We start from the raw sequence: 22,423 nt of genomic DNA, 5'->3' as shown, positions 1-22,423 counted from the left end.
ACCAAAATATCTGGAGTCTGGCTGTGATTTCAATATATTGTAATTGACATGACAGTGCAAATATGTCCTTGTACATGGTGAAGTCAACAAACAGCTGCCACAAAGCTGTAGTCCATGGGGAAACGAAGCACAGGACTCGTAGTGGGGACCCCAGATCTGAAATAGGGAGGGAAAAGCCAAAACTCAGTCATCATACACTGGGGCAAATAGACAGGCAGCAGAGATGCAGGAGAGTAGTTAACATTTACTAAATTATCTTTGAAATGTTACCTGTGTCCTATTGGAAGTACTGTTCAATGATTCTGTCCCTGTTGTCTGTTTCAGCCCCGTCGTCTTCCTCCTCGTCACTCTCCTCAGGTTCCACCGCTGCCACAACACCACCGTCTCGACCATCCTCCTGCAGGAAAGGCACCTGGCGGCGCAAAGCCAGGTTGTGAAGCATGCAGCAGGCCACGATGATGTGACACACCTTCTTAGGTGAGTACATTAGGGATCCACCTGTCATATGCAGGCACCTAAACCTGGCCTTTAGGAGGCCAAAGGTGCGTTCGATCACCCTCCTAGTACGCCCATGGGCCTCATTGTACCGTTCCTCTGCCCTGGTCCGGGGATTCCTTACTGGGGTCAGTAGCCACGACAGGTTGGGGTACCCAGAGTCCCCCACTAGCCATACACGGTGTCTCTGTAGCTGTTCCATCACGTAAGGGATGCTGCTATTCCTGAGGATGTAGGCGTCATGCACTGACCCTGGGAATTTGGCATTTACATGCGAGATGTACTGGTCAGCCAAACACACCACCTGGATGTTCATTGAATGGTAATTTTTTCTGTTCCTGTACACCTGCTCCCTGTCTCTTGGGGGAACCAAAGCCACATGGGTCCCATCAATGGCACCAATTACGTTGGGAATATGTCCAAGGGCGTAGAAATCACCCTTCACTGTAGCCAATTCGCCCACCTCAGGGAAAATGATGTAGCTCCTCACGGATTTCATCAGGGCAGACAACACTCTGGATAACACCTTCGAAAACATGGGCTGAGACATCCCAGAAGCAATTCCCACGGTTGTCTGAAATGACCCACTTGCCAAGAAATGGAGTACTGACATGACCTGCACCAGAGGGGGAATCCCTGTGGGTTGGCGGATGGGGGACATCAGGTCGGGCTCCAGCTGGGCACACAGTTCATGGATAGTGGCACGGTTAAGACGGTAGGTCAGGATAATGTGGCGTTCTTCCATTGTCGACAGGTCCACCAGCGGTCGGTACACGGGAGGATTCATCCGTCTCCTCGCCCAACCCAGCGGACGGTGCCTAGGAAGGACAACATGGAGCACACAGTCAAGCAACCCACAGGTACGTACTCACAGCTAGCACAGTAAACGATTCTCTATGCAGTGAATGGCGTGTCTGAGTGGCTATGCAAGGCCTAGGCCTGTGTGACGCAGTTGAAATTGAGCCATGTGGGCCCTGGAAATGGCGGCTGCCTGACCTGTGAAGTGTGACAATGGGATGTGAGGTCAATGCGCTGGCGTGGCACACCGCGGCGGGCGAAGACCGCGGCGCCAAGCCGCATTGGTTAACATTGAAGCCTATGGGTTTCAGGAGCCAATGGCGAAGGGCGCCGGCGGTGGCGGGACGCACCGCCGCGGTACGCACCGCCGCGGACGTGACCGCCATTTTCTATCTACTTATCCACTTGCGACTTGAACTTTCACAGGAGAGGACCTATACTGCAAGTGTTGCTGTGACCTCGGTCTGGAAGGGACAATGGCTGCTGCACCTGGGGAAAGGGCCCCTGCCTTCACTGGAGAGGAGTTGGAGAAACTTGTGGATGGGGTCCTCCCCCAGTATGCGCTACTCTACGGTCCTCCAGACCAACAAGTGAGTTTAATTCAATCTGGATTTGGGGCCACTGGCTGGCTTGGGGGCCTGGCGGGGGGCCTGGCGGGGATGGGGGGCATGTTGGGCCTGGCGGGGGGCATGGCGGGGGGCATGGCGGGGATGGGGGGCATGTTGGGCATGGCGGGGGGCATGGCGGGGATGGGGGGCATGTTGGGCCTGGCAGGGGGCATGGCGGGGGGCCTGGCGGGGATGGGGGGCATGTTGGGCATGGCGGGGGGCATGGCGGGGATGGGGGGCATGTTGGGCCTGGCGGGGGGCATGGCGGGGGGCCTGGCGGGGATGGGGGGCATGTTGGGCCTGGCGGGGGGCATGGCGGGGGGCCTGGCGGGGATGGAGGGCATGTTGGGCCTGGCGGGGGGCATGGCGGGGGGCCTGGCGGGGATGGGGGGCATGTTGGGCCTGGCGGGGGGCATGGCGGGGGGCCTGGCGGTGATGGGGGGCATGTTGGGCATGGCGGGGGGCATGGCGGTGGGCCTGGCGGGGATGGGGGGCGTTGGGCCACTGGCAAGGAAAATGCTGACAAACTTGAACGTGGTATTTCTCCCTCCCTGTACGTGTCACATAGGTCCGCGCCCATGAGAAGATCGGGATTTGGCGTGCCATCGCCAAGGAAGTCCGGACCCTGGGGGTCCACCATCGACGGGGCACCCACTGCCGCAAGAGGTGGGAGGACATCCGCCGCGGGACCAAGAAGACCGCCGAGTCTCTGCTGGGGATGGCCTCCCAACGTAGGCGGGGTGCCTGCCGTCAACTGAGCCCCCTGATGTTCCGGATCCTGGCGGTGGCCTACCCTGATTTGGATGGGCGCGTGAGGGCAGCACAGCAGACACAAGGGTGTGAGTACAAGCATTATCTACTCTGTTGTCACGCAGTGGAGGTGTCTGGGTGGGGGAGGAGGGCTGGGGGTCCCCCTAGGCCAGGGCGATATCTGTAGGCTGGGCACCCCCGTAAGCCCCTGTGTCCCCAGCCACCACCCTCAGTAGTTTGTCAGTACAGCCATCCCTGGGCCGTGTCATCCATGGGTGCAGTTGTCAACTCTAGGCGTGTAGGGCATGTTCCACGGAATGCGTAGCGGACCCCAAGTGCGCAATTTAGTGCAGGGGGCATCTGTGTCTGTCATGTCCGCTAACTGTACCGGAGATCCATGTAATCAATATCCCTTTATTTCTCTCTCCCCCCCCTTTTTGTTTGTCTTTCTGTGCTTGTGTGCATCAGCATCATCAGGCGGAGGAGAAGTGGCATCGGGGCAGGAGGGAGCTGCATCTCACATGGCCCAGGAGGGCCATGCCACAGAGTCAGACTGGACCAGTGAGACGGAGGGCGAGGGGAGCTCCACGACGGGGACGACTGGACCCTGCAGCGACACGGACACGTCCTCGGAAGGGGGTCCCTTGCGGGGGTGGCACCATCCGTGCCCCCCGCCATTACAGGTACAGCCGCCACCCAGCGCACCATCTCCGCCCTCCCAGCAGCCCCTCAGCGTTCGCCCCGTGCCCGCTCTGCCAGGAAGCCGGGCATCTCCTTCGCCCCAGGCACCTCAGGCCCTGCCCCTGTTACCCCCGCTGCCCTCAGTGAGGAGGTCATTGACCTCCTCCGAACGCTCATTGTTGGGCAGACTACCCTTTTGAATGCCATCCAGGGGGTGGAGAGGGAGGTTCATCGCAGCAATGCGTACCTGGAGGGCATTCATTCGGGTCAGGCTGCCCATCAGCGATCGTTCCAGGCTCTGGCCTCAGCACTGACGGCAGCCATTGTCCCTGTCTCCTGCCTGCCTCTACTAACTCCCTCCTCCCAGTCTCCTGTTCCTCTGCCTGTCCCACCCACACCATCAGACCAGCCTGCACACACCTCAACACCCAAGAGAAGCTCATCCAAACATAAGCACCACAGATCACGCAGACATTCACACACGCAACATTCCGATGCAGACATGCCAACAGTCACTACCACCTCTGTGACCCCCACCTCCTCGTCTCCCTCCTCCCTCCCTGTGACGTCTACACTCACACCTCCATTCACCTCACCATCAGCCAGTGTTTCCATCACCAGCACACCCTCCACTCCAGTCCGCACACGTGCAGTCACCACCCCCACTGCCATTTACACGTCCCCTGTGTCCTCTCCCACTGTGTCTGTCACCCCCTCTTCCACACCACACAAACGCAGCCACCCACCCACCCAACAGCCATCCACCTCACGACAGCCTATCCCTCCTGCACCTGCACCCAAAGACAGCAAACGTGACTCACCTACAACCACATCCTCTCCCTCCACTCCCATTCCCACTGTACCTACCACTCTCCATTGTCCCAAGAAGCTCTTCCTCGCCACTACTAACTTCTTTCCTGACCCTGAGCCCCCCCCTCCTTCTCGTCGGGGTAAGAAGAGCACCTCAGCCACCACCAGCCCTGCAGCCCCCTTGACAAGGGTGCAGGGGTATTGGAGCCCGCCAGCCCGCATGTCTGGATCTTCGCCCAGCAGCAAGGGGACAGCCAGCCCACCCCCTGGGAAGAGGAGCAGAAGGCGGAAGGGGCGCCGCAGGAGCCCGCCTTCTACATCCCCCCCGGACACCACCCAGAGACAGTCACCAGCCACAGCTCCAAAGGGAGGAAAGGGCCACAGGCCCACGACTAAGGAGGGCAAGGGCAGCAAGTCGGAGAGGTCAGGCAGCAGGCCTGCTGCCCAGGAGGAGCCCACAACCCCCATAGCCGCTGCCCCGGGAGGAACCGGCACAGCTGCCCCGGGAGAGCCCACCACCCCCATAGCCGCTGCCCAGGGAGGACCCAGCCCAGCTGGCCAGGAGGGCCCCACCACCCACAGCCCAGGTGGGCATTGAAGGAGCACCATCCCCGCTGCCCAGGAGGGCACCACCAGGCAATTAGCAGTTGGCCATAGACCGGCCGCCGTCTCCAGAACCGCTGAACTGGGCCCCGCCGTCTCAAGAACCGCTCCGCTGGGCCCCGCCGTCTCAAGAACCGCTGAACTGGGCCCCGCCGTCTCAAGAACCGCTCCGCTGGGCCCCGCCGTCTCAAGAACCGCTGAACTGGGCCCCGCCGTCTCAAGAACCGCTGAACTGGGCCCCGCCGTCTCAAGAACCGCTCCGCTGGGCCCCGCCGTCTCAAGAACCGCTGAACTGGGCCCCGCCGTCTCAAGAACCGCTCCGCTGGGCCCCGCCGTCTCAAGAACCGCTGAACTGGGCCCCGCCGTCTCCAGAACCGCTGAACTGGGCCCCGCCGTCTCAAGAACCGCTGAACTGGGCCCGCCGTCTCAAGAACCGCTCCGCTGGGCCCCGCCGTCTGAAGAACCGCTGAACTGGGCCCCGCCGTCTCAAGAACCGCTACGCTGGGCCCCGCCGTCTCAAGAACCGCTGAACTGGGCCCCGCCGTCTCCAGAACCGCTGAACTGGGCCCCGCCGTCTCAAGAACCGCTGAACTGGGCCCCGCCGTCTCAAGAACCGCTCCGCTGGGCCCCGCCGTCTCAAGAACCGCTGAACTGGGCCCCGCCGTCTCAAGAACCGCTCCGCTGGGCCCCGCCGTCTCAAGAACTGCTGAACTGGGCCCCGCCGTCTCCAGAACCGCTGAACTGGGCCCCGCCGTCTCAAGAACCGCTGAACTGGGCCCCGCCGTCTCAAGAACCGCTCCGCTGGGCCCCGCCGTCTCAAGAACCGCTGAACTGGGCCCCGCCGTCTCAAGAACCGCTCCGCTGGGCCCCGCCGTCTCAAGAACCGCTGAACTGGGCCCCGCCGTCTCCAGAACCGCTCCGCTGGGCCCCGCCGTCTCAAGAACCGCTGAACTGGGCCCGCCATCTCAAGAACCGCTGAACTGGGCCCCGCCGTCTCCAGAACCGCTGAACTGGGCCCCGCCGTCTCAAGAACCGCTCCGCTGGGCCCCGCCGTCTCAAGAACCGCTGAACTGGGCCCCGCCGTCTCAAGAACCGCTCCGCTGGGCCCCGCCGTCTCAAGAACCGCTGAACTGGGCCCCGCCATCTCAAGAACCGCTGAACTGGGCCCGCCGTCTCAAGAACCGCTCCGCTGGGCCCCGCCGTCTCAAGAACCGCTGAACTGGGCCCTTCAAGGCAAGGAGCGCTGAAGTGGGCCCCGCCGTCTCCAGAACCGCTGAACTGGGCCCCGCCGTCTCAAGAACCGCAGAACTGGGCCCCGCCGTCTCAAGAACCGCTCCGCTGGGCCCCGCCGTCTCAAGAACCGCTGAACTGGGCCCTTCAAGGCAAGGAGCGCTGAACTGGGCCCTTCAAGGCAAGAACCGCTGGCCCTTTGGCAGACGTGGCAGGGCAGGATCTATCTCGGGCAGGGCTGCAGGATGTCCTCTGGCCAACTTGCCTCCTCCAGTGGCAGTGGGGTCTGTTATGGACTGTATGGACTGTGGCTTTGCTCTCCCCAGGATGGCCCAGTGGGCAGGCCACCCACTGTATGGACTGTTTGGACTGTGGCTTTGCTCTCCCCAGGATGGCCCAGTGGGCAGGCCACCCACTGTATGGACTGTTTGGACTGTGGCTTTGCTCTCCCCAGGATGGCCCAGTGGGCAGGCCACCCACTGTATGGACTGTATGGACTGTGGCTTTGCTCTCCCCAGGATGGGCCAGTGGGCAGGCCACCCACTGTATGGACTGTTTGGACTGTGGCTTTTCTCTCCCCAGGATGGGCCAGTGGGCAGGCCACCCACTGTATGGACTGTTTGGACTGTGGCTTTGCTCTCCCCAGGATGGGCCAGTGGGCAGGCCACCCACTGTATGGACTGTTTGGACTGTGGCTTTGCTCTCCCCAGGATGGGCCAGTGGGCAGGCCACCCACTGTATGGACTGTTTGGACTGTGGCTTTGCTCTCCCCAGGATGGCCCAGTGGGCAGGCCACCCACTGTATGGACTGTTTGGACTGTGGCTTTGCTCTCCCCAGGATGGGCCAGTGGTCATGGAGTCCCCTCGTGGATCTGGCGTCGTGTACTCAAGTGGCTGAGGTGCCCCCCCTTCCCTTCCCCCTGAGGTGCCTGTCCTATTTTCTTTCTGATGCCCCTGCAGTGTTCTCTCCGTGGAGTTCTTGTCGTGGGACTGGGCCTTGCCCCTTTGCACAGGACCCCTGTGATCCACGGACAGTGGTTGGACTACATTTAGTAGCTGTATATATTTTGTACATAGTTTATTTATTTATTGGGATTACTGGTGTACATATTTCAATATATCTGCCCGTTTATGATCTCTTCTTTTGGTCTTTGCATTATTTCGGAGGGGGGTGGTTTGTGGGTTGTGACAGTGATCTGTGGGAATGCATTGATGTGTGTGTTGTAGTGGGTGTGGGTGGGTGGGTGTGTGCCGGTAATCTTTTCCCTCCCCTGTGTCGTAGGTGCAGTACTCACCGATGTCTTCCGCGCCGCCGGGCGTGCTCCTGGTATATGAGCAGGTATAGGAGTGCGGGGATGACCTGCAACTCTGGTTCCATACTGCCGGAATCTCGCGTGGAGTGCGTAGAGGTGAGCGTTTTCCCGTTCGTAGTCTGTTTCCGCCGTGTTCTTATCGGCGGTGCTCCCGCCCCGGAAAAGGTGGCGGATTGGTGGGTCGTAATAGGGTGGGCGGTACATTGTCTGCCGCCTGGCTGTTGGCGGGAACCGCCGCGCTGTTTGTTTGTACCGCCGTGGCGGGCGGAGTGTTAATACGGCGGGCTGTGTTGGCGGTTCCCGCCAGGGTCAGAATTGCATATTTTAGACCGCCGGCCTGTTGGCGGCTTGGCCGCCGCTTTATCACCGACCGCCAGGGTCAGAATGAGGGCCATAGTCTGCACCCCTGATAATGTCTTCCAATGCCACCTCTTGAACAACCATAACAGGATTCTCGGCACGTGGATTTATAGTGATATGTAAATCAAATTGATGAGCCCACCTGAGGATCGGCGGACCAGCTTCCGCAACATACACCTTCCCTTGAGTAAACCTGTCACCAAAGGTGATATCAGCTAACATATAGCCTATGATATAAATTTTTCCCCTTGATACCCACCAGGGTTGATATCTTTCGGCAATAGCTTAGTGTCTGGCCACTTGGATTTAAATAAACCCTTTGGTATAATGGTATACAGAGACCCTGAGTCAACCATTAAATGAATAGCCTCTCCTTTTATAAGAAATTCAGCTGTGGGTCTTTGTTTCCTATTGCATACATCCTCCACTGTTAATACTCTGTCCAAGCATCCATTCAAACTATTATCTGATCCTTCGGATAACACTGCTACCCTCATCTTTGCGGTACTTCTGCACATCCTGGCAAAATGTCCTTTTTGATTACACTTCCTACAATCCTTTCCCTTCGCGAAACAATTCCTACCTCCAGTACTATGATTGTAGCTACCACAGTTACTGCATGTTTTCCCAGGTACTTTCCCATTTTGACCACCTTTACTGATTCTGTATGTACTCGCACCACTTTTGTTACTAAAGGCCTCACAGTCCGCGTGTTGTCCAATGACTGACACACCAATTTTCTCCTCCTTCTTATCCATTACCCTCATGCAATAGTCCGATTCTTCTATCACCTTAGCTATCTCTATAGCATCTTTTAAAGTCGGATTCTTAGCAGCCCACAACCTTTCCTGTATCTTACGACTGTTGCACTGTACTATAAGTTGATTGCGTATCATCTCGTCTGTCATTGGGCCAAACTGACATTTTATCGATAACTCTCTTAACCTGGTGACAAAATCATAGATCGACTCACCAGGATGTTGTGGCTGAGTATAAAATTTGTGTCGTCTAATCACAATATTCCTACCCTTAGCAAATCTAAACTCTAAACGTTTACGCGCATCAACATAAACATCAAGATCAGGTTGATCTTCTTGAATAGGTAACGCCGGTAGATACTTAAAGATGTGTTGCCCTTCCTTGCCCAAAGCATTCAATAAAATCGCCTTTTTCCTCCCAATAGAAAAACTGCACCCATCAATTGCTTCCAAATAATTATCAAAAACATCAATCCATTCTTCCCACTCCATCGATGGCTCACCTGGTTGGGATAAAAATGGCGATGGTGGCGTGATAGCATGCAAATCCATACTGATACAGATGCTCAAGAAAATTAATGTCTATACAAGAAGTGGTCAACCACGTACTGCAGTTACACAGACAAACAAATGTTAAAACAATGTGAAAACAAGGAAAGAAAAAAAAAATGATTAAATAACCAAGATAAATTCAATATGTAAATAACAGTGTGCACTTGGTATGCGTTCAACACATCAAACTGAAAAAACTCGGGGTTGAGTCAATGTCACCTAACAGTGGTAACTTCCCACTGTGCTGCAAGCAATAGCTTATAAACAGTTTATCTGACAACAATGTGTCTTAAGGTCCCTTTTTCTAAAATCCACAAACCGTAACCAAAGATCCTTTCCTTCAACGTCGTGGAGCCGGAAACACTCTTTCCTTCACCGTCGTAGAGCCGGAAACGCTCTCCGATCCTCCTACTATCCGTCAATCTGAAGCAGACATGCCATCGTGCTCGACGTATTCCACAATGCGAAAAAAAAAAATCTGCGAAACGAGGTGAGTCCGACGGGCTGTACAAGTGGGTTCCACACAGCCAGTCTCACGCGCTGCACAAGCAGACGTTTGATACCGCCGCGCTCCACACAGCATGCGCGCGGTGTTTGATAACCGTTGGTTTCTCCAGTCTCACCAGATAAATACCAAATAACAGTACACTCCACGCAGCGCGCACCTGGTATTTTGTCACCGTTGATTTCCTCCACCAACCGATAACAATAGACACCATCCACTGTGTAAATTTATTGTAGATTTCACCAGTCTCACGCGCTGCACACATAAATTTCAGATATGAGTGCACTCCACGCAGCGCGCACCCGGTCTTTTGTCACCAGTGATTTCTTCCACCAAACGATGACAGTGAACACCATCCACGGCTTGGCTCATACCAGTACTTACAAACTATCACAGGGAAAAGTAAGACGGGCAACGTCCTTTCCCTCTTTGAAGTCGCAGAATCTCTACACGATATTCCATAAAGGTCACACTATTCCTTAGCCGCTCCAACTCGTCGCCAAAATTATGTTGTAAAGGGGACTCCACACAAAGGATGTCTTCGTTAGGTGTTTATTAGATAACACGAAACAAGTGTGACCTCCACCACAGCCAGGATGAAATAACAGCCTCCAGTGGAATGTCACAGTTCCTAGGGAACCACGTTCCTGTAACAACATACGAGCATTCTAATATACCTAAGCTACACATTATAACACATCCCTTGACTGAGGTTAAAAAGCAGGAATGAGCACTGCATCCCGCTGCCGTACCAGTAACAAGGCTGTCTGGTGCAACAGTGTGCCCTCTGCATTCCCCTCAAAAGGTCATATAAACTGAGTGCACAAGAAAGTAAAGAAAAAAAACAAAGATGATGAAAAGACAAAGCATGGGACTGAAAAAAAAAAGAGTGAATAAGAACAGGAGTATGAACAAAAGAATCCAGTTCCCTTGTACGATTGTTGCATCGCACCCTATCCAGTAATGCAAAAATAAACATTACTCTATACTTTTCTCTAAGCACAGATGTTAGACCCTTCTTATTCCTAGTTCCCATCAACAATAACAGGAGCAAGAGGAGGGGGTGGATCTGTTAGGACATGTACTCTGTAAACAAGGTTTACATGAGAAATCAGGAAAACAGGGTGTAAATCCCTCCAGGAATGGAATTCCACCTATTAGCAGATATTTGCACGTGCTTTTTGGAACCAACTAAGTTGTTATTTAATGAAAGGTGGGTTTGATCAAAAACTGATAGAATTTCGGTAGCCGTCTGAATTTTATCAATAGTAGAACTATTAAAAGCGAGTGAGTGTGGGTGAAAGTCATAATTAGCAAAGTGGTGATAATCTTGTGGTTGAATATATAGCGCTGTTATAGGTGAATTCTGCCAAAGTTAGCAATAGAGACCAATTATCTTAAGAAGCATTAGCAACATAGTGGGTTATTACAACTTTGGAGGAGGTGTTAATCCGTCTCAAAAGTGACAGTAAAGTGACGGATATACCACCAGCCGTATTACGAGTCCATTATATCCTATGGAACTCGTAATACGGCTGGTGGTATAACCGTCACATTTGGGACGGATTAACACCTCCTCCAAAGTTGTAATAACCCCCATAGTGTAGATACTGTTCTAGAGTCTGGTTAATATATTTAGACTCTCCATTATTTTGATGGCGAAAACCAGAAGACAGAACCTTTGCACACTTCCTTTCAAAATTAGGAAATACAAGTAAGACCCCGAATCTGATACAAATCTTTTTCGGAAAACTATGCAACCAAAGTATGCCTCGTAGAAATACTTGAGCTATCTGGGACACCAATGGAATTATGGTTAAGGGAGTGAAACCTGCCATTTTGCTCTAGAAGTCTATGGAAAGCCTAATATGTTATGGTATGTTACTGGCATTTATACAGCGCAAGTACACAGATTGTTTTCTTGGCACTTTGGTAACAGAAACATTGCACGCTGCTCAGAGTTCAATTGTACGCTTGTTTAAAGAGCCACATTTTTAGAAGTTTCATGAATCTGGTGCTACAGGGGGTGGTCCTGATCTCAAGTAGGAGGGAGTTCGGGGGTGAGTACAGAGAATCTGGAATCACCAAGTTTCTTCTTTTGAAATGCAGGGATACCGAGAAGATTCAAATGGGTGGATCTCAAGTTACGAACAGGTGTATATTTTGGATACGAGCTGATATAAAGGCTGGGCTGCTACCATACAGGGATTTATATATAATACAGCCAGTCTTGAATACAGTTCTTTGTTCTACCCGCAGCCAGTGTAGCTTTGAATTGTTTGTTTTTTGGATGCAGACAATTTTTCCCCACCAATGGCTACTAGATGGGAATCAAAAAGCTTCCTCCAGCTCTCCCAAGGTTCAACTAAGCTGTGGAGTATCCCAGGGGTCCTCTGTGTCCCCCCACCCTTTCACCCTCTACAATCGCACCCTATGAAATAATGATGGTCAGAACTTACAACTATGGGGACGCTATGCAATTGCTCTTTGCGATATCTCACCGGATTCTAAAGAAACTTTCCAATACATTATGTTATTGATCTTCGATTGAATGAACAGTGACCAACTCAAATTAAACCCTGATAAGACAGAGACTGTCATAATCAGAAGCAAGCGTGACTTGTGGAACTCTCCAAATTATGGCCAATCTGAAGACTGAGAGCTGGACTGGCTGCAAATATTGTTGGTGCTGTTTAATTCTTCCAATAAATACTTCATGGACATTTTTCAAGATTCTCCTGAAATCTCCTTACTCTGTTCAAAGAAAGAATAAAGAGCATGAAAGTTGGAAGAAACAAAAAATGATGATCTTGCTCCTTATGGATCAATTTTGGATGTCTTCCGGAGAGAGCATTTGCCGGGATATTACATATTACATGTTTCTGTAACACATGCAATGAAGAAGCAGAATTTTTTTTTTTAAATGCAGCAAACTTGTTGACTATTTCAATACTGCATATGTTAGAGAACACTTTGTTTTCTGCATTTAGTTTTGATTTCCACATCTTGCTGTGCCCCTAGCGACAACCACCTTCACTGAGTAAAGGATTCTATAATTGCTATAGGTGTTCTAGACCATCATCTTCCTTTCTTGCAACTGTACTGCACCAACAGCCCTGTGTGATGCATCTGTTTCTCCATTAAAAGGAAGAAGTGGATTAGGATATCACAGAATACGAGCTCTGACAAAGCATTCTTTGGGGCTGATAACATCCAGATGAGGAGGACAAGCGTTTTATTACATCACTCCTAAAGTGTGGAATCACCTACCTCTCCACATCAGAGCCTCCTCCTCTCCTTGAATTCTGCAAGGAACTGAAGACCTGGCTTTTCAGTTAACCAACCTTCCATAGGCAGGCTAGCCACATACACCTTCTCAGCGCCAGGTTAACCTCATGGGTAATAGTGCACTTTACAAATATGCATAACATAACAACATTCTGACTGGCTAGACAACCGTACCAAACGGTCTAATCTTTATTAAGTAACTAAGTAACAGGAACAGTGTATGAAAAATATTCTTCATAAATTTATTATATGAATATACCAGAAAATATTGAGTCTCTTTGTATTGTGAGGAGCAGGCCAATCAGTAACTGGAGTATCGCTTTGGATCCATTGCCAATCCAGTGCTAAAAAGCCCATATCGTAAATATTCAAAAGATTCAGGCCCACAAACCAATTTTTTAAGTTTACAAGAGAGGCTGAAATCTCTTAGTGGAGAAAGTATTTGATTAATTTGTTTATCATGAAAAAACATGTTTGTGAAAATATGTGAAGATCATCCAGATTGGCAGATTAATTGACTGGCATCCATTAATCTGTGCAAGAGGCAGTGTTGCACAATCAGATGAATTATTTTTTACTCATAGGGGCATATTTATACTCTGTTTGGGATGGATTTGTGTAAAAACAATTTACGCAAATCCGGTGCAAACTTAACTCCATATTTATATTTTGATGCTAGACCCGTCTAGCATCAAAATATTGGAGTTATCGTAATTTTTTGCCTGCTGAAAAATACCTTGTGTCAATGAGATGCAAGGTAGGCGTTCCCGGGCACAAAATGACTCTAAAGCCTTTGTGCCTTATTTATCCTCCCATGCAAAAATCACTCACGGGAGCAGGAGGGCCTTAAATAATGGCACTAAGCCTGTTTAGCGCCATTATTTAACACCTGGGTCAGGACAGGCATTAGGGGGCCTGTGTGCCATTTTCCCATGGTCAGAGTCCATGGAAACAGCCCACAGGTGCCCTTCCTTGCACCCAGGGACACCCCCACCCATCCAACCCACACCTGTAGGACACCAACGATGGAGGGACCCATCACAGGCAAGTCCAGGTAAGTTTTTTTTTTTAAAGTGCCATAAGGGGGGCCTAACTTGGGCCCCCCTACATGGCACTGTGCCCAATGGCCATGCCCAGGTGACATAAGTCCCCTGGGCATGGCCATGGGCAGGGGGGCATGACTCCTGTCTTTACTAAGATAAGAGTCATGTCCATGGGGGTTGTGCGTCAAAAAATGACGCTAGTCAGGTTAGCGTCATTTTTCTGACTCTAACCTGACTAGCGCCATTCTTTGACACACAAACTCCTGTTTCCCTTACGCCTCCCCCACCCTGTTAGCGTAATTTATTTTGAAGCTAATCGGGCCTTAGTGCTGGCTAGTGTCATTCCTTAAATATGACACCCGGCTGGTGTTCAGGAATGGCGCTAGCCGGCGGTAAACGTTTTTGACGCAAACACGCGCTAACGCAGGTTTGCGTCAAAAAGTATAAATCAGGGCCATAGTGTCGAAAGGGTCTGTGAAAAAACATTGTCCATTCATCTCCCTCTCTAATTTTAAGGAGAAGGTAGCCCCTTTAAGGTTGAATGTTGTCTACATCCAGGCAGGCTGTAAGGAATTTAAAATGACATTGATGAAAGGTAAAATATATCTATCATTTTTGGTCATCTTTATTAAAACTTCTATAATCTCTACAGGGTCTCAATTCAGAAATATTCCTAAAATAGGGATGCCCCTAGATTTAGGGCCTGAGTTAGAGCTTGTCAGACAGGGTACTCTGTTGGAAATGTGATTGACTACTCTGCCTGCAATGCTCTCGGTCTGCCTGCCTCATTTATAGCCAGACAGACCTTAGGTATTGGATAGAAGAAGCCCCATACGCTTCAGCAATGGCCCATAACTCATGAATCTATCGTAGTTTTGGTGGTCTGCAGGTGTCCCAAAGAGAACTCCTTTCTATTCCTTGGTGTTTGCCCTGGGGATGTGGTGGTCCCCAGGGCTGTGGGGCAGGCAGCGCACCCCTTCATTAAATTAGATTGAAGCCCAAGGGAGGTGGCGGTCCCCGGTTGTGTGGGGGGGTGCGTGGTCCCCGCATAGAATTAGAGTGAAGCCCCGGGGAAGTAGCCATCCCTGGAGCTGCAGGGCGGCTTTGTGGCTCCTGCATAGTTTACATTAAAGCCCGGGGAGGTGGCAGTCTGTGGGGGTGCAGGGAGGGGGCCTCTGCAGCCCCCCCTTACAATTCATGAAAGGCCCAGGGAGGTGGTAGTCCCCAGGGCTCCTGGGTCGTCCCCTGCTTTAAAATTAACAATGGCCTCAGGACTTGGCCTACTCGGGGCTTCAGAAGTAAGAAGTGCTTCATTTTTTAAAGCTTTTGCTGGATCTGCCACAACTTGCGGTGAAAATGTAAAAAAAAGCTTTTCAGCCTTGGGAGGGTCCCTTTGGGACCTCACCACCAGACCTAAGGGGTCAGGGTGTCCATTCTTTGGCCCCTTTTCTTTATTTTTAACCTTTTTTCTGAGACTTGGCTGAGCCAAGTCCCAACATGGCTGAAAACACTTCTTTGATGAAGTATTGGTAGCAAATCAGATCTCAGCATGAGATCGGGAGGGGTCGCGAATCATTTCCATCCGTAAATATACAAATTTAAATTTTCTTTAAGTTCTCAAAAACTTCTGAATGGATTTACACCAAATAACTAAAAGGCCTCTTTCTGGACCTAGAGCTATCTTTCTGCTAAAACGTGGTGTAAATCTGGTTTCAGCGCTATTACTGTTCAAAATCCCAATGGAAAAATGAATGGGGAAAACACATTTTGTGACCCCACCCTTTTTCTTGCCGCTGCTTAACAGATCACCCTGAAACTTTCCAGACAGCAGCTGAAGTGAGCTTAAACGTTTTTGAGAAATTTCGTGAAGATTCGTCAATCGGTGGTAAAGATATATGCAAATCAAAAATAGCTTTTTCCATAGAAACGTGGTCCTAACTATAATTACCTAGTGGTGACCACTAGGTAAAATATAATAATCTGTATATGTATATATATTGTTTGAAGTTTGAAGTTTATTTAACAGTGTACAGTTAATTAAAAGCATTACACAAACAATAAAACACAATATTAAAACACACAACCCGCAGTAGTTCACAATGTGAAAACTCTTAGAAAACATTCCATTGACAATAGTTCCCAAATTTTCGACCTTACAAGAGATTTTACTCTACAAAAGACTAAGGTGCTAAACACGGAAACCTCAATGTCTATAGTAAAAATACAAAGAGCAATGAAGCTGAGAGCGACCTCGTAACATCTGCGCAGTTAGTGTACTCTTTGTAGGATACGATGAAATATTGTAAAGATAAAAGTACAGTAATTAATTTAAAATAGCAAAAAAACGTCCTATTATTGTCAAAAAACAGGTTTAAAATTTACAGGGACGTGAGGAAGAAAAGTTAGTCATGAACCCTAGAAGGGCATTAGCACTCTGAGATCTATAATAATGTGCACGAATGTCAAGGTTTGGGAACAATTTCCTCTCTATAACACACATACTATTCTATACCTTTTTGTCTTTTGCATGCAGTGCTTCAGAACCCCTCCCCAGTCTCCTTCCCAATGGGTTTCAGGTCAGAGATGGGGGGTCAAGAATAGCAGGAGTGTGCTTATAGCTCACAGACGATTAAAAATTATTTCAGATTGGTTAGTTAACTAATTTTGCGCCTGCGTTCTATATCCTCAAGTGCTGAGAGCCTGTTCCAAAGTTTGTCTAAATATTTCACCAATCTGCAACTGAGCTGTACATTGTAGGAGGCTGGCCTGGCTTATAGTGGGTACCTAGTGGTACTTACACCTTGTACCAGGTCCAGTTATCCCTTATTAGTAGATTAGAAGTGTTCTAGCAGCTTAGGCTGATAGAGGTAGCTATAGCAGAGCAGCTTAGGCTGAACTAGGAGACATGCAAAGCTCCTACTATACCACTTATATCATATAGCACTATATAATAAGAAACACAATACTCAGAGTTACTCAAAATAAAGGTACTTTATTTTAGTGACAATATGCCAAAAGTATCTCAGAGGATATATTCCCTTAGGAAGTAAGTAATATACACAGAATATACACACAAACCAAAATCAGGTAAGTAAACAGTTAGAAAAGTAGTGCAAACACTGTGGAACACAATAGAATGCAATAGGAGACAATAGGGCTAGGGGCAACACAAACCATATATTCCAAAAGTGGAATGCGAACCACGAATGGACCCCAGGCCTAGTGTAGTGTGTAGAGGGTCGCTGGGAGTGTAAGAAAACACTAAGGGTGTCCCAGATACCCCAACCCCCTGAAAAGTAGGAGTAAAGTTACCCTACTACCCCAGAAAGACAGTAAAGTCGAGGTAGGGAATACTGCAAAGACAACAACTGACTGCAAAGCACTAAAGACAGATTCCTGGACCTGAGGACCTGCAAAGGAAGGGGACTAAGTCCAAGAGTCATGCAAGTGTACAGGGGGGGCAGGAGCCCACTAAGCCCCGGATGAAGATGCAAAAGGGCTGACTCCGGGTGGAAGAAGCCAAAGATTCTGCAACAACAGAAGGTGCCAGGAACTTCTCCTTTGGTCAGAAGATGTCGCACGGCGTGCTGGAGGATGCAGAGCTGTTTCCACGCAGAAAGACCACAAACAAGCCTTGCTAGCTGCAACAGTCACGGTTGAAGGTTTTGGGTGCTGCCAGAGGCCAAGAAGGACCAGGAGGTCGCCCCTTGGAGGAGGAGACAGAGGGGGCACTCAGCAACACAGCCTGGCTGATGAGGGGTGAAACCCCAAAACCGGTCCCAGGATGCTTGTTTCCAGTCCAGGGAAGACCTGGTCTGGCAGTTTGGGCTGGACTGTTCCCATGGGGAACAGGGTCAAGACTGATTTGCATATGGCTGGGTCCAAACTGGAATGGCATGGGCAGCAAAAAAACAATGGGTTTAGGCCCAGATCTCTGTACTGGGGGTGAATGTTTGACATTGTTCAGCATTCTGTCCATCACTTATTCTTTTTGCATTTGTCGCCCTAAGTGGGAAGGGTATGCCCAGGCGTGGGTCCTGTGCTTCCCATGCTACTGGATTTAAGCTAGCCTGGCTGATGAGGGGTGAAACCCCGAAACCAGTCCCAGGATGCTTGTTTCCAGTCCAGGTAAGACCTGGCCTGGCAGTTCGGGCTGGACTGTTCCCATGGGGAACAGGGTCAAGACTGATTTGCATATGGCTGGGTCCAAACTGGAATGGCATGGGCAGCAAAAAAATGATGGAGTTAGGCCCAGATCTCTGCACTGGGGGTGAATGTTTGACATTGTTCAGCATTCTGTCCATCACTTATTCTTTTTGCAAGTGTCCGTGATGTTATTGTATGTCATTAGAGAACTGTCTCTGAAGAAGTCCCCCATGGTTTTTAGTCCTGCTGCTGTCCGTGATGTCAGATCGTGGTGGGTTCATAGTTCTCTTGCACCCTGAATGCTAAGAATTGGGATACTGGGGGACTAGGGTGGTGTAGGGCTCCTACTGTATATGAACCTGTGCCAATAGCACGAGCAGTGTCCATTAGGTTGGTGCCGTGTTGCAGAGAACATGTGCGATCTGTCAATCATGTCAATATGTCAGTTAAGCCCAATCTATCTATTACCGTTGTTCTCTCTGCTGTGAGTGGGTTCTCTAACCAGTGAAGCGGCCATTGTAGCTGTGCAGCTGCATAGTACCGTTTGAAGTTGGGCATACCTAGACCTCCTGTCTCGAGCAAGTGATGTGTAGTAGTTAGGGTGACCCGACGTTGGTCATTACCCCATAGTAGTTCTAACATCAGGCCTTGCATTGAGAGGATGAATGATCTGGGCAGCACTAACAGTAGTGCGGCAAACAAAATATAGCAGTCTGGGGAGTATTAACATCTTGGCGATCGCCACATGTCCCAAGGGTGATGGTGGTAAGAAACACCAGAAAGGCAGTGATCCCTGGACTGCGCAAACTGCTTAGTCTAGGTTGCCCTCACTGAGATCCCCAGTGGTGTGATAAATTTTTATGCCAAGGTATTCGAAGGTGACATAGCTCCATGGCAGACGATGTACCAGCAGGGCGGTCTGTAGTTGCTTTGGGACATAAATTAAGGGGAAGAGGCAGGACTTTGCCCAATTCACCCGCAGACCAGATATGTCCCCAAAAGCATCTAGTAATTGCATGACTCTTGGTATGGAGGACGTGCGTCTGCACAGATATATTAGTGCGTCATCAGCATAAAGGGATACAACATGAAATGTATCCAGATCTGGGATTCCCCATTTCTGCACACAAAGGCGCAGTTGGGAAGTTAAGGGTACAATTACTATAGCAAATAACAGCAGCGAGAGAGGACAGCCTTGTCTAGTGCCGGGGCAAATGGAGAAACTTTCAGAGATAATGTGCCCCGTTTCACTCGGACCATAGGGTTAGAGTACAGTATGCTTATCCAGGACAGGAACCCCGGACCAAAGCCCATGCTACGCAGTGTCTCCTTTAGGTAGGACCATCCAAGAGTATCAAAAGCCTTTTCTATATCTAAGGATACTGCTACTCTATTATAGCCCACGCTTGGAGCCCCGCTCAGCATACGTAGGAGGCATCTGATGTTTGAAAAGGTATTGCATCCTGGGATGAAGCCGATTGATCCTCGTGGATCAGCTGACTAATCAACAGAAGCAATCTGTTGGCACACACTTTGCCCAGAAGTTTGCAGTCTAAATTGAGTAGCTACGGAGGTCTATAAGAGCTCACGTCCAGGGGGGTCATGACCAGGATTGGGCAAAACACAAGGAGCGCCTCATGCTGGGAGTCAGAGAGGTGGCCCCATTATTTTGCTTCATGTAGCACTTCCAGAAATGGTTGAGTAAGGTGAGCAGATAATGTAGAGTAGTACTCTGCTGGTAGCCCCTCAATGTCTGGTGTTTTGTTTTGTGCTAGCTGACCCAATGCAGTCTGGACCTCCTTGAAAGCAATGGGCTCATCAAAGTCCTGTCTCTGGGGTGGAGTGAGTTGGGTCAGGGGGAGGCTGTCCAAGAAAGAGGCCATTTTTGCACGAGAGGGCTCGAACCTGCCACATACAGCATGCAGTAATAATCCTGGAAGGTGCCATCAATGGAGGTTTGGGTGTTAACTATGATACCAGAGTCTAGTTTGATAGCACCTATGGGAGTGTGGTTTTGCTCCCCGTGGATCAACCATGCCAGCATCTGCTGAAGTAATCTCTTTCCAAGTGGAATCTGGCAATGTGATGATAGTAGACATATCTGCGCAGACGCGTTGCTGCTTCCCTAAGCTGCATGCATAGGTCGCAGAGTGTGTCGGGGTGTGAGTTGCCGTGAGCAACATACTGTTCTAATGTATGCAAATCGGCCTCTAACATGGTCAATTCACAAGTCAAGGCGCATCTGACCCCCATGAAGCCGAGAGGCAGTGGCCTTGCATAACTTCTTTGTGGTCGTCCCACTCCATGGCCCACGATGAAGTTGTTGCCTTATTTAATTGAAGTATTGAGATATGCAGTCTACCAGCTATTTACCGAATGGGGGATCAGTTAATCTTTCAGGTTGTAGGCGCCACATTGGGATGCTCGTTTGTGGTCTGCCCCACAGCAGTGTTACCTGCAGCAGGCAGTGATCAGACAGTGTCCTGGCCAAATATTCTGCTCGCACAACTTTCTGGGCCAGGTGAGCAGGCCCCAAGATCAGGTCTATTCTGGTATATAGGCTATGCACTGGGGAATAAAAGGAGTATTTCCGTTCCTGGGTGTGCCTTAGGTGCCATATATCATGCAGGCCTCTTTCAGTCCTCTAGGAGCAGAGACCCTGGGATGCAACTTTGTTGGGTGCCCTCAGGAGAGGTGGGTGGAATTTGTCTAGGGCTATGCTGGGCACACAATTAAAGTCGCCTCCCTATACACAAGTGGTAGCAGGATCATGGAAGAGCGTAGGTGAGAGAGATGCCAGGAATTCTCTGTGTCCCGAGTTAGGTGCATATATGCCGGCTATCACCAGTGGTAAACCGTCCAGTAAGCCTTCCACGATTACATATCAACCCTCTTTATCTATGGTAAGGCGGTACATGGTGAATGGGGTGTCAGGAGTCACCCCATTCACCCTGGGGTGACTCCTGACACCCCATTTGGCTTTGAGTCTTTGTAATTCCCTGTCCGTGAGGTGTGTTTCCTGCAGTATCACTATGTGTGCTTGGTGACATTTCAGGAATGTGTGAATCCGGTGACGTTTAGTGTGTGTCGCCATGCCCCTCACATTCCTTGTTAACACATTGTATTGCATTGCAACAGTGGTGATGCGGGTATTCATGGTATTTTATATGCCTGAAATGTGTGTCTGGTGATTGATATGCTACATTGATAGAGAGCAGTGGCATCTGTGAGCTCCCATCCCCTATACTCCCTCTCCCCCAATCCACACTGTGTCTGTAGCAGTAACCATAAGAACACATAGAAAACCTTAATAACAACAGTCCCTCTAGCTGACGGCCAATGGACATGTAGCCAATAACCCCTATGTGATCACTATAACAACTAAAACCACGTATGGGGTAAACTTTGTCCATCTGGAAAGCTATAATAGGGACGTGAGTGTTCAATCAGGGTGAACTTGGTCATTCCAGCCCAGAACAAGAACAATCTTACCTATGCCGGACCGCCAGCAATCAAGCGTCCCTGTTTGTCTGCTGTATGGCTACCGGGGTCCCAGGTTGCTGGTGTGTTCCATATTGGCAATAAAGTTGGCAAGGTAGCAGTTCAAATCATGGTCCTGGGAGTGTGAGACAGAGTCAGAGGTTGTCCGCTGTGTGTGGGGTAACCTCAGGCCTTTCGTGGAGTTTATGGTTGCGTCGCTGGAGCAACCCATGGATGTGTCAGTGCCTGAGGTGGGCTCCTCTTGAAGGAGAGTTGGGTTGTTTTAAGTAGTGCCTTAGCCTGTTCTTCCACTGCTTTTGCCTTAGTTGTGCACGTCTTGGTGCTAGTCCTCCGCTTGCGTTGAAGTCACCCCTCCAACATCGGTTCCTCTAGGGATGTCTGCGCTAGTCCTTTGGCGTAAAGCCACGTCCATACATCTTCTGGAGTTGGGAAGATGTGGGTTTTCTCCCTGTCCTCCTCCCTGAGACATGCTGGAAATAATAGTGCATATTTAATGCTGTGTTCACGGAGATGTTGCTTGACCATGACATATGAATTTCTTTTACATTGTACTTCCATTGTGTAATTGGGAAATGCTGTGATGACGGTGTTTTTAAATATCTATAGACCTTTGGCTCTGAAACACTGGAGGATTAAGTTGCAATCTCGATAGTTGAGGAGACGGGCTATTAATGATCGACGGGGATGCCAGATGGTGGCTGTCTGCCTGGGATCTTGTGTGACTGCTCTATTGTGAAGAAGTTAGGGACTTGCAAGCACTGTTTCCTTCAACCACTGCTTGAGAAGGCATTTTGGCCTTCCTCACATTCCGGGACACCTAGGAAGCGGACATTATTTTGTCTTGAGTGCCCCTCTACATCTTCTGCCCTGCGATGGAGTGAGGACACTTCTGGGTAGTTGCGACACCTGGGGCTGCATTTCCTGAACCGTTGGTTACATAATTGCTAAGGAGGACTTGGTTTTGTCTACTCTGTCAGTCAGT

Source organism: Pleurodeles waltl, chromosome 3_1, assembly GCF_031143425.1.
Source record: "Pleurodeles waltl isolate 20211129_DDA chromosome 3_1, aPleWal1.hap1.20221129, whole genome shotgun sequence".
NCBI lineage: Eukaryota > Metazoa > Chordata > Amphibia > Caudata > Salamandridae > Pleurodeles > Pleurodeles waltl.
The sequence above is the reverse complement of the archived record's forward strand: the minus strand, read 5'-3'. Positions refer to the sequence as shown.